Source organism: Argiope bruennichi, chromosome 6, assembly GCF_947563725.1.
Source record: "Argiope bruennichi chromosome 6, qqArgBrue1.1, whole genome shotgun sequence".
NCBI lineage: Eukaryota > Metazoa > Arthropoda > Arachnida > Araneae > Araneidae > Argiope > Argiope bruennichi.
The window spans coordinates 14,197,850-14,212,308 of record NC_079156.1 but is presented as its reverse complement, the minus strand read 5'-3'; positions in this window follow the sequence as shown (position 1 = coordinate 14,212,308).

Genomic DNA, 14,459 nt, shown 5'->3' with positions numbered 1-14,459 from the left:
TTTTTTGATACGATATATTAAACATCAACAACAAAATGATGTGTGCCATTATTCCTGACAAAATGAATTCCGATTTCCGACCCTTTTCCAAGTTGAAAATTATCCCTGACTTGTCCCGGTTTTGAATACAGTATTCTGTATTGTGCCGACTTTTAGTCTTAAGTAAATAATTTATATTTAAAACAATTCAATGAATTTTATTTTTAAATAACCAGCTGTTGAAAAATGCTAGTTGTACTCCGGAATCTTTACAATACATTATAAAATAAATAGGTGAATGAATGTGTGATGGTAAAATATTTTTTAAACTTCACATTCACTTTTGACTAAAATACCAAAATGCAATTTTGAAATCGATTTTTTGGATGAATCCAGCATTTTATTGTTTATGTACTAAATATATGTCGAAATAAAACGATTAAGTTTTATTCAAATTTGTGTTGTGAATTGTTTGTTAATTTTGAGCGAGAAAACGAGAAAAATAAAACAAAAATTTTATTTATTGACAAAATAATTGCTTCTTTTAGCTTCCAATAAATAAATAAACAAAAATGGCAAAGCTTTTGAAACTTAACGCCCACCCCCCCGAACAATTTATCATATTGATAAAATATTACATCAAACATAAAAAATAAAATCTCATATGTCCTTAACATCTTTTCATAAGAAAATAAAATAGTTTTCGTAAATTACTTTTACTGCAAAAAAATGGTCTATGTTGACAGGATCACGTAACAAGAAAAATATTTTTTTAAATTACTTATATTGAAAATTGTGATGAAAGGAAAAAAAATAATAATAAACACTGCCTTCGATAAAAACTATCATCAATTTTTTCAAACAAACTCGTAAAAAAAGTCTAAACATGATTAAATTGTCGATAAAGAGAATGTTTGTTTTTATAGAACGATTAAACAAGCGAAAAACGGTTTTGTAAAACTAATTATATAAAATAAAATATTATACTTTTTACTTATACTGCGTCTTTTACTTATATTGCGTTTTAAATCGGAATTTTTAAGTTTTCTAAGATGTAAAAAATTGTTAATATGTTCTTGCATTTTTAAAAATAGAATGCATCAACTTATTTCTTAATATTTTTAATGTTATTTATCTTTTTAAAAATAAAATTTATTGGCTGGGTATTATTAGAAAATTGCTTGAAGCAAAAATCGTTGAAAAGCTCTTCAGAACAAATAAGTACAGCTACCAAATTTGGCACCTATTTATTCCTTGGATAGAAAGTGTTCACTAATTTTCGTAAAAAAGTTAATTTAATTTTTAATTAAAAATTACTTGAAATATTCCCATGTTTTCTCTCTGAATTACTTCAAAATCTGAAATTGTGGAAAAATCATTTTTACATCACTTTACAATCAACGAATAAGACTTTCTTTGCTTTATATTTTCGTAAAGTTTTGCTCTCTTCTTTTTTATAAATTAATTAATTTTTAAATTAATTATTTAATTATTAATTTTTTCTAAATCAATTTTATAACAGTACTTTTTTTTTAGTATAACCACGTGCAACAAAATAGCAAGATTTTGAATAATTGGAGTGAATTTTTTTAATAGCTCTCGTACTATTAAGCAAAACTAAACAAATTAGATTTTTCAATTTGTTGCAAACTTCATTTGACTTAATATTTTTGCTTTTTAACATAATAAATGTTTTTACTGTTCTTATTTCCTCATTTTTTTGAATGCGAAAAAATTAAAAAAAAAAAAATCCCAATATTTTTTTGCATCACAAATTTTATTTTGATATTTTGATGAGTCTCAACGTTTGAGACATCCCTAAGTCCGAGAAACATGTTTTAGTGATTGTGACTGTGAACACGATAACCCGAAAACGCAATACTCTACAAGCAAAAATTTAGTTTTTAGTTTAGTTGTATTAACGCCCTATTTTACAGCAACATTACGGTTCCCTTTGGAGCGGATCTCGGAATTTTGAACCTCTTCCAGATGACGAGGACGACACCCGAGTTTCCATCCCTCTCCCAGCTTCTACACTGTAGCGGCGGGAGGACATTTGACCCCCATGAACTTAATGTGCACCAGACCGCATCCACGGTGGTTCTCTGGTGGAAGCGGGTGTCGAACCTGTAGGTCACTGGAATTAGAAACCTTACCACCAGGCCACCGCTGTCTTAATCTACACTCATAAAATTTAGCAACTGGCTGGAATTTGAACACTACCATTGAATTTCCTACGATTTTCGACTGTAGGAAGTCTGTCTGTTCTCCCATTCATGTCCACGTCAACATGATAATTCGAAACTGCAAACAGCGAGATGAAGGGATTTAAACATACAGATTTATTATTAGAATTGTAGATTTGGATTAATTTCCCATTCCATCATAGTTTTTCGCCAGTAAATCTGCTTGTTTGCGAATTTGTTGTCGGAATAGCTCGAAAATGTTACCATTTGGATAAATGAAATTTGGGATTTGGTCTTGTTACCAGCATTCAAGATCTGTATTTTTTTTTTTTTTTTTTTTTTTTGGCAAAAAAAAAAAAAAAAAGACCTCCAAAAATCAGTGCACGGAAAAGTTGAAGTCTATTTTTGCTTTGATTTACTTTGTAAAATGTAAAATTTCAGGTTCATTAAATAATGAAGTTAGAGTTCTTGGTAAAAGAGTGACCCATCGTTATTCTTAAAAGTTTTTTTAAACAAGATACTTTTGAGAAATTGAAACCCCAGGCTCTAGTCGCAATGGGATTGGTTTAGCAGCCTTAAAATTCTCAAAGACTTGGCTCACCAATGTCCTAATTTTTTTTTCTTGGGATTGCTGGATTAGGTGATAATTGCAATAATTCGTTGCACACCTAAGGAATATTTGGGGGAAAAAACTTCGCCGAAATGATTTTCATGCACTTCACATATTCAGATTTCAGAATAGTCGAACATTGTTCCCTATTTTGATCGAGTTTTTGATTTGATTAATAGTTAACTGACTGAAACTTAAAATCTGACACAGAACTACAATTGTTATCACAAAATCACACATAAAATCTGATATATTTAGGTCATTGCGTTTTTGAGTAATGGAGTTTACATACTTCCGGAAGTACAAACCGACAGACGTTCAACCCCTTGTTAGATTTGACTCAAAATGTCATGAGTGTCTACAATAAAGATACCGACCTATACCCATCTAGCTCTAGTTTTGTAATTTATATTCGAATAGCCGAACAGACGGACTTTTCTTTTCAAAACTGGATAGAAATCTGCAAATTTGGTGTAAAGACCAAATATTAAATACCATAGTATAATAAAGACCAAATACCATATACTAAATTTTATCTTTCTAGCTCAAAGCGTTTTTGAGTTATCTCTATCACAGACAGATAGACAGACAGACGTAATGTCCCAAACGTCTTTCCCTAATTCAAAGAGGTCTAAAGCGTGGAGATTAGTCAAAATCTCGAGTTCGAATTTTTTTGACGATTACAATATTTTCTCTAGATTCAGTATAAGAGAAAGTAAAAATGGAATGAAGCATAAAAATCTTAGAATTCAACAAGTTTTACAAGTGGTTCGCAAATGTTCCTTGTTGTAATCGATAAACGACGAAAAAATTTATTTAAGTAAACAGTTATTTATAAAAGCATATTAAGTCTTTAACTACACATTTATTTAAAACGACTTTTGTATTTGAAGCTCATTTAATTTTTTGAACATGTGAAGTAAGAATTCATTTATTTCTTATTATTCAGAATATATACTGCTACATGATATTGAGCTAATGATAGTAAGCTAATTAAAATTACAAAAAAAAATGAATTGGAAACATAAATTTAAACATATACGAAACGTTCCGAAACGTCGAATGTACCCAAAGTCAATGTCAAATGTCGATGTAAACATAAATAACTCTTGTTTAGTTCCTGAGTTTATAAAATAAGTAAATGCCTTCAGAATGTACTAGGAAAAGAAGTCAAACTAAATCCATGTTTTGATTGAAGGTCACAGCAGTGATGTTGAAGGTTAAGAAATATTTTTCTTCCTGCTGCAATCAAAATAGTATTTAATTCATATCAATGTCTCTAAGTAAATTAAACCAAGATCTCAGTTCCCGTAAATGAAAATTTTCGACGTTTATAGATTACACGACAGAACATGACTTAGTTCTGAAAAAGAGCACTTTAAGAGTCATTTAGCTCCTGGAAAAAGCTCAAAATTTCTTCCTTATGTAAGCCAGAAAATTAAATGAAAAAAAAATACTGTGTGATAGACGAAATTCGGATCGAAGTTAAATCTTTAATGAGATGAACAAGATGCCTGGCATGTCTGCTATTAGGCAATATTAAATGAGAAAAAGTGCAGTTAAGGGTGCTTTTTTCTCCCTTTTTTTATTCCCTGATGCAATAACGCTTATTTTGTCGAAGTCCTCAGGAGAACACCCAAGGTCAGTAAAAAACGTGTCCAGAAAATTGAGAAGTAAGATTAATCTCTGAAATGCTGGAACTTTACAGACGATTTTTCTTTAGTCGGTCTTTATTTTTTCTTCGGATATAATTTTCTCCTGTCAAAATATGTCGCACTCATATTAATTTTTGACTAGCATTTATAATAACAAAAATAATTATATTGATATCGACTGGAAAATTGAATTCAGTGGGCAGTTTGATCTAAGTTTTAATGCTCGATGTAGGCATTTTGCAATCCCAGGTAGGAACAATGTGTTGCCATCTTTTAAAAAGCTGGTCAATTTAATTCATTTCGATACATTTTTAAATTAATATCGTGTTAATTAATCAATAATTTTATGAAAATGCGTATTTTTCTTTCTTTAATAACTAGCCGCCTTTGGCGACCAGCCGGTTCGCCAATCTTAATGTTCGCTAAAATTTTAATAATTAAATATGTTATGCAATTTCTACTTTAATAGCTTCTTCATCAAAATATTTTAAAACTTCAAATTTTGATGGTCATAAAATTAACTCATAATATTAAGCCTTCAGTCATAACGTAATATGCATCTCTCTAATTTTCTGTTAGCTCCCGTAGAAATTATGCTTTAAATTAAAGTGGAAAGGATTAATCTGCAATTAATATAATAATATTTTTTACTGAAACAAAGCATTTTTTTATAATATGAGTACAGAAAACAGTCATTGAACGTTTAAATTTGATGGGCACTAAAGAATGTCTTTCTTAATTTATGTAATATCTCGAGAATTTGTCAATCAAATTTTCTCAGATTCATCATGACCAGAACGATTAATGAACAATGTTTCATTTTAAATGCATCAAACGCTAGGAAAATAAACAGAATAGTTCAAAATAATCGGTCGAAAACAGGTTAAAAAAAAACTACTTAAAAAACGATATACTTAAAACTATAAGCATATGCAAAAAATATATAACTTAAATACAATTTAATTACAAAGCATACAACTAACATAAAAATAATTTAAATCAAGTCCGCATCCGTTGATAATAGTTGTCAACAATCAGAACACAATGCGCACGCATGAATTTACAACGCCAGTTGGTAACGCAAATGCGTGAATTTTTATACGCCAGTTGGGGTAACGCTATGCAGATTAGACATTTTTAATTTCCTGTATTATGTTTTATTTTAATTCAAAAGTACTTCAGAATGAATCTAAAAGGACGAATAATTAACAATGTTTAATTTTAAATGTATCAAACATTAAGAAAATAAACAGAATCGTTTGAAATAATCGGCCGAATAATGTTAAGCCTATCCTTATTAGCGTGGGAAAAAAACTGAAGCCTTACTCATTTGGCGGTGGGGTAAATGAAAAATTTTTTTGGCGGGAAAGTTAGTTTTTAATTAATAATTAACATTCTAATTAAAAATTCAAAAAACGGTACCCCATGTGCACATTCCCGTCCTCCAAGGTATAAATGTACCAAATTTGGTAGCTGTAGGTCAAATGGTCTGGCCTGTAGAGTGCCAACACACGCATTGAGCTTTATATAAGTATAGATAGTCGCCTAGGCGACTAGCTGGCTAACCAAGAATATTTCTTATATTTATTTTCAGATAAATCAGATATAACTTCATGTCCATGATTCAACCAAATTTTATGAAGATAAAACCGTGTTAGATAAATTATCTTACTTTGCGTACATGAACCTTTCTAATGTATACAGTTTTATTACATCATAACGCTGTTAAAATATAAATAACCGATCCATCTATCTTCTCAATTTCGATATTTTTTAACTCTATTTTTTTTATCTGTCTTGTAAATTGTGTAGATATAAAACAGAATCCTTTTTATTTAATTTTCAGCAATGGGGGAAAAAATCCCGCGATTAAATATTCGATGAAACAATAAAAATAGTTTGCATTTCAAGGCAACAATGTAATCTATTGTTGGAATCGAGATAAAAAAAAAAGTGTTTTAAAAGATTTCCAAAATTCAGGAAAACTTTGCACGGTTATTAAATTGTATCATTTAGAAGGTAAATTTGCAATAATTTTGGAAGTTATCATGGGAAAGCGCCAAAATTAAATTTAATTTTCAATCAATTAAAATTTTGGGATAATCGTTTCTAATTGAATATTTCCACTCTCCAAAGTATAAATGTGCCAAATTTAGTAGCTGTAATCAAACGACCTGGCCCATAGAATCCAATACACACACTTTCATTTTTATCTATATCTATATCTATACTTATAATAAAGCTCAATGTGTGTGTGTGTGTGTGTGTGTGTGTTGGCGCTCTACAGGCCAGACCGTTTGACATACAGCTACCAAATTTGGTACATGTATACCTTGGAGGTTGGGAATGTGCACCTGGGGTTTCTTTTTTCGAATTTTTAATTAGAATTTTAATTATTAATTAAAAACTAACTTTCCCGCCAAAAAAATCTTCCATTTTCCCCACCGCCAACTTTTCCGCCAAAAAAATCTTCCATTATCCCTAGCGCCAAACGAGAAAGGCTTCAGTTTTTTTTCTCCCAACAGTAATGAGGCTAGGGTTAAAATTTTTCGGCGGATTATTTCAATCGGTTCTGTTTATTTTCTTAATGTTTTATGCATTTAAAATTAAACATTGTTAATGAATCAATCTTTCAGATTCATTCTGAAGTACTTTTGAATTAAAATAAAACAGAATAAAGGAAATTAAAAATTTCTAATCCGCATAGCGTTACCCCAACTGGCGTAGAAAAAATCACGTATTTGCGTTACGTAACCGGCGAAGAAAATTCACGCATGCGCATTCTGTTCTGATTGTTGCCATGGCAACGTTATCAATGGATGATTTAAATTATTTTTGGGTTAGTTGCATGCTTTTGTAAGTAAATTGTATTTATGTTAGTTATATATTTTTTGTATATGCTTATAGTTTTAAGTACATCGTTCTTTAAGTAGTTTTTTTAAAACCTGTTTTCAACCGTTTATTTTAAACGATTCGTTTTATTTTCTTAGTGTTTGATACATTTAAATTTAAACATTGTTAATGAATCGATCTGCTCATAATGAATCTAAGAAAATTTTGTTGACCAACTCTTGAGATATTACATAAATTAAAAAAGATATTCTTTAGTGCCCATAAAGTTTAAACGCTGAGTGACTCTATTTTCAGTAATCAGATTATAAAAAAATGCTTTGTTTCAGTAAAAAATATTATTATATTAATTGAAGATAAATTCTTTCCACTTTAATTTAAAGCATAAATTCTACCGTTTTTAACCGTTTATTTTAAACGATTCGTTTTATTTTCTTAGTGTTTGATGCATTTAAATTTAAACATTGTTAATGAATCGATCTGCTCATAATGAATCTAAGAAAATTTTGTTGACCAACTCTTGAGATATTACATAAATTTAAAAAGATATTCTTTAATGCCCATGAAGTTTAAACGCTGAGTGACTCTATTTTCAGTAATCAGATTATAAAAAAATGCTTTGTTTCAGTAAAAAATATTATTATATTAATTGAAGATAAATTCTTTCCACTTTAATTTAAAGCATAAATTCTACCGTTTTTAACCGTTTATTTTAAACGATTCGTTTTATTTTCTTAGTGTTTGATGCATTTAAATTTAAACATTGTTAATGAATCGATCTGCTCATAATGAATCTAAGAAAATTTTGTTGACCAACTCTTGAGATATTACATAAATTTAAAAAGATATTCTTTAATGCCCATAAAGTTTAAACGCTGAGTGACTCTATTTTCAGTAATCAGATTATAAAAAAATGCTTTGTTTCAGTAAAAAAATATTATTATATTAATTGAAGATAAATTCTTTCCACTTTAATTTAAAGCATAAATTCTACGGGTGCTAACAGAAAATGAGAGAGATACATATTACGTTATGACTGAAGGCCTTTATAATATTATGAATGAATTATATGATAATCAAAATTTGAAGTTTTAAAATATTTTGATGAAGAAGCTATTAAAGTAGAAATTGCATAAAATATTTAATTATTAAAATTTTAACGAACATTAAGATTGGCGAACCGGCTGGTCGCCAAAGGCGGCTAGTACTTATAATAAAGCTCAATGTGTGTGTGTGTGTGTGTGTGTGTGTTGGCGCTCTACAGGCCTGACCGTTTGACATACAGCTACCAAATTTGGTACATGTATACCTTGGAGGTTGGGAATGTGCACCTGGGGTTTCTTTTTTCGAATTTTTAATTAGAATTTTAATTATTAATTAAAAACTAACTTTCCCGCCAAAAAAATCTTCTATTTTCCCCACCGCCAACTTTTCCGCCAAAAAAATCTTTCATTATCCCCAGCGCCAAACGAGAAGGCTTCAGTTTTTTTTTCTCCCAACAGTAATGAGGCTAGGGTTAAAATTTTTCGGCGGATTATTTCAATCGGTTCTGTTTATTTTCTTAATGTTTGATGCATTTAAAATTAAACATTGTTAATGAATCAATCTTTCAGATTCATTCTGAAGTACTTTTGAATTAAAATAAAACAGAATAAAGGAAATTAAAAATTTCTAATCCGCATAGCGTTACCCCAACTGGCGTAGAAAAAAATCAAGTATTTGCGTTACGTAACCGGCGAAGAAAATTCACGCATGCGCATTCTGTTCTGGTCGTTGCCATGACAACGTTATCAATGGATGATTTAAATTATTTTTGGGTTAGTTGCATGCTTTTGTAAGTAAATTGTATTTATGTTAGTTATATATTTTTTGTATATGCTTATAGTTTTAAGTACATCGTTTCTTAAGTAGTTTTTTTAAAACCTGTTTTCAACCGTTTATTTTAAACGATTCGTTTTATTTTCTTAGTGTTTGATGCATTTAAATTTAAACATTGTTAATGAATCGATCTGCTCATAATGAATCTAAGAAAATTTTGTTGACCAACTCTTGAGATATTACATAAATTAAAAAAGATATTCTTTAGTGCCCATAAAGTTTAAACGCTGAGTGACTCTATTTTCTGTAATCAGATTATAAAAAAAGGCTTTGTTTCAGTAAAAAATATTATTATATTAATTGAAGATAAATTCTTTCCACTTTAAATTAAAGCATAAATTCTACCGTTTTCAACCGTTTATTTTAAACGATTCGTTTTATTTTCTTAGTGTTTGATGCATTTAAATTTAAACATTGTTAATGAATCGATCTGCTCATAATGAATCTAAGAAAATTTTGTTGACCAACTCTTGAGATATTACATAAATTTAAAAAGATATTCTTTAGTGCCCATAAAATTTAAACGCTGAGTGACTCTGTTTTCAGTAATCAGATTATAAAAAAATGCTTTGTTTCAGTAAAAAATATTATTATATTAATTGAAGATAAATTCTTTCCACTTTAATTTAAAGCATAAATTCTACGGGTGCTAACAGAAAATGAGAGAGATATTACGTTATGACTGAAGGCCTTTATAATATTATGAATGAATTATATGATAATCAAAATTTGAAGTTTTAAAATATTTTGATGAAGAAGCTATTAAAGTAGAAATTGCATAAAATATTTAATTATTAAAATTTTAACGAACATTAAGATTGGCTAACCGGCTGGTCGCCAAAGGCGGCTAGTTAGTAATATAGATGACTCATGATTAAGCCGCAACTAAGTTAAATACAATTTTACTTAAGCAGGTGCTTGACGTTTATAATTATTGTAATAACTAAATGAACGTATTAAAACAGATAAGAACTTGACCATTCATAATATAAAATAATATCATAATGTTTTACAGTTCATAGGATTGATATTTTTCTACAAATTTATTTATTTGGTAATTAGGATATTAACATTTTCTAAATCCATCTGCCGGTAGTCCTCCTCAATTTGGCAACTACCTAGTCTGCCCAATTAGATATTCTGCCGCTGTCTTGTAGAATGTGCATATTCTATCTTTGAAAATAATTTGTTTTAAGATGAAATGTTCATAAATCGATCATTGGCTTAACATGGATTTTTATAGAAACTTCATTATTATGTCTTGAGTACTCAAAAAGTACATTAAAAGAGTATAATTTCTTATTTTGGCTATATTTTACCTTAATTATAAAAAAAAAATCTAAATTTTAGATTCCTATGTTTTGCTTTGCTTATAAAATGATTAATTGTCCAGATTATCCTGGACTGCCCTGATTTTCGAATCTCTGAATGGGAATGGAATGGTATCCCGAATTTTTATTAAATATCCCGGTTTTTCTCTTTTTCCCTTTCGTATGTATGGAGTATAAAAAGAGAAAATATTGTAGTCATCAAAAAATTCAAACTCGAGAATTTTATTTCCATATTTTCCCACGTTTTAGATCTCTCTGACTGTAAAACTCATTTTTGGAATAATGTCTGTCTATGAGACAACTTGAGAACTCAAAATCTTTCCAGCTAAACGGATGAAATTTCATATGTGGTCTTGACACCGAATTTGTTGATTTCTATGAAATTTCGAATGAAATCCGTATTAAGGAAATTTGTCTTCATATTCTACTGCATGTGAATTATGCACATAAGTTTAGCAGCTAGATGGCGGATTCGCATTAGATTTCGAAATAAATCCATCGCCTTTCATACAAGTAAAAGCTATTAAAAAAACAGCGAATTGGAAAAATGAAATTTGATATATTATCTTATTACTAAAATTATTCTCGGTCTTTATACAACAGGGTGTAAAAAAGCGTCTAAAATGCATACTCATTTTTCTTCGCTATACTGTGAAACATAACATCGTCAGGTGCCAGATTCTGAAGACATCTGAGCACTAAAGTGTTCACTGCCTTGTTCTTCTACAAATTTTATTAATTTTGTAGTAGGATTTTCAGTTTTGTACTCTTTCGTACATATTTTCTTTATCTATACATTTACTAATTTGCAATATGATGATCTTTTAGTCTTACCAAATAACAAAGTCCCACTAGGAGCACCTCATAATTGAGGATGGGAAGCTTCCGGCGGTATGGTGGTTGGTTATCGCCACCCTTATGGGTATACGAAAGGCTGGGGGTGGCTACTTCCTACGGATGACGGGATGTATTACTTCTTTAGGGTAGGGATGGCTCATGGATCTCAACCAGAGCTCCTGCCAGTGTTGCTGTTGCAGCGATTCGGTCATTCAAATTTTTCCGTGTGCCTTTTGGCGCGTCGAAATAGTCAGTCTATGATTACCAAATAACAAAGTGAAATGTTTTTTAAATGCATTCCATAAATCATTTAACAATCTTAGAAATCAATAATCTGGAGATATAAAGTGGTCACCAAAAGTGGCTAGTATAGAGTAAGTTCATAAATATAATATAAAGATAGAAGAAACATTCATTCATTATTCTATGATATATTTCGGATTAGAAGTTAGAATTGATTTTCTTTTTGAGGATGTGTGAGGGAAGAGTTCAGGTAGTTCTATAATAAGAAGATTCAACAAAATCCTGAGGTTAAATTTTTTTGACGATTACAGTATTTTCTTTTTGAAAATTTCGTACATGAGAAAGCGAAAATTTGCTGTTTCAGCTTTCTATGCAGTAGGCAAGAAAAGATCAAATTCGCGTCAAAACATGCATGTAAGCTTAAGATATTGTTTAATACGAATTGGACCATTGCTTTATCAATATATTTTAGTGTCTGTCTAAATCATTGGTAGGCAGATTTTTAAAGGGTACGGGCAACTACTAATTTTTTCAAGGTGTTGTGGTCCACCTAATGGCGTAGATGTGGTGAGTTAAAATAGTTTTCTACAATATTTATTAGAACTTAATAATAAATACGGAATATTATTTCCTAACATAACTATAAACATAATAATAATTGCCACTAATCTAATAATGCCAATTCAAAATACATAAAAATAAATCATTTTCATCTAAAGTTAGTTTACGTAGTTGTACTTAGTAGAAGATTTAGTTCTGTATACTGTCCGTCAGTCTTGAATATCTCAGTATATAATTGCTAACTGCTAATCTTGCCCTATATTCTAAGGGAAGAACTCCTTCGGTGATTGGAAGAAACTAAATTTAGCAGATCGTCACATGAGAGGAAGAAAAATCTTTCTTGTGCAACCCATTACCATCATACGATTTCGGACGGTTTAGTATTCCTAAAGTGTTTGTCATAAAAATGGTCACCATATACCAGGGGTGGGGATTAAGTCGATCCCCTTAAGTCGATCACAGGGGAGTAAGCCCCTGTGAGACGGGAACGAAATGTCAACTTAATTGTATTCATCTTTGAAAATGCAGATTCACACAGGTAAGTAGAGCTAAAGAATGTAGTTAAATTACGTGCCACTTTTTTTAAAATTAGAATGCTTTACTTCGTCCATTAGATTACAAAATTTATTCTCAAGTTCTGAACTACGTGCTTTTAAAATTGACATTTTGAAGCAGAAAAGCTTCGTTTTCCTCAAAAGAAAACGAGAATATATAATAGTTATCTCTTCCATAACAATATTGCCAAATGGATAATACATAAATGTAGCAATTAGTTTCTTTTAGTACGCGCGTCTTAGGTCTTAGTAAAGGTGGTCACCTCAAAATGTCTTGCTGGACCACCGGTCAATCGCGATCGACTTAATCCCCACCCCTGGTATATGATGACCATTTTTATGACAAACACTTTAGGAATACTAAACCGTCCGAAATCGTATGATGGTAATGGGTTGCACAAGAAAGATTTTTCTTCCTCTCATGTGACGATCTGCTAAATTTAGTTTCTTCCAATCACCGAAGGAGTTCTTCCCTTGCAATTTCGCGCACTGACCTTTGGACAGGTTGCTCAATTTTACCTCACGATAGGCGAGCAGGCAGGCAATCGCTGTCTCACCCAGTCCAAAGCAGTTGCACCCGAGATGTCTTATCAGCGCGGGCACACAAACAAGGAAAACTTGTCATGTCATTAATGATACTTTCTGGAGATAAGTGGGGCGCGCCAACTTCGGACTCTCATCCGAGGAGTAAATTTGGAATCTCGGAGTCAAATTTGGCCCTTCTCTCTTATCTCAGGAACTATTTTTTTTTTGTTATCATTATCGTTCTGTTGATGGAAGGGAGAGAGTCGCTTATTTTTTGTGACTGGGCCCACGCGGCAGGGTCGTGTTGTGTTTCGCCACTCATTGCAAAATTGGCAACATTTGCGGCGGCCTTATCTGGTGGTCGATGAACGACCTTGCTCGATTGTAAGAAGAAAAAGAAAATAAATAAAAAAAACTAGCTGTCTTAGAGTGCAAGGGAAGATTCTGCTATTGCACCTATTATAAGATGACCGGTTAACGAAATAATCCATTCAATGTTCCAGAAATGATCATTAACAGATTGTAGATTTACCATTAAAGTTTTTTTTATCTCTCTGAGGGGGAGAGCATTTCAAATAAGGGAATGAGAAGTTGCCGTATAAATAAGCAGCTTCTCGGATCCCTAGAAGGAACACTAATGGAGATGCTGCCTGGTTAATGGGCGAATTGCCTATGAAAAGCTTTAGTTCTCCCCAAGAGATCATCGCATGCACAACTCGCAGTGGGAATGCTATGAATCGCCTATGGATTGCATTAAATATTAGCAGCGTCTGGGTCATTCAATTCGTCAGCTACCTAGTCAGAGCAGTTGCATAAATTTTGTGATTATCATAAATTTAATAGGCGTAAATTAAAATAGGCATTTTTAGTAAAAGCTTGAACAGCAGTACTCTTGCCAAAGTTTATGCATTTAATTTTTCTACAATTCGTAGTGAAAACGAAGTAGAAATTACAAATTATTTCTTTGTTGATCGGAATTCACAGTTATGAACCTTTATACTTATTAATTATCCTGAATTTAATAGGTTTAGATCTTACATTAGGGTACCATTTTCCTAACTAGCAGGGCAAATACTTCCCTTAAATTTACAAAGTCTACGTGTAAGATTAATTTCTTTTTCGCCACGCTTATTTGTAACTTTAGATATGATTTTCGTGCAAGAAAGACAAAACGACAAATATTGTCATATAGCATCATGGGAACGTAAAAAGGGCAAGTAAACAGAGGTGTTAAGGAAATAGTAGTTGAA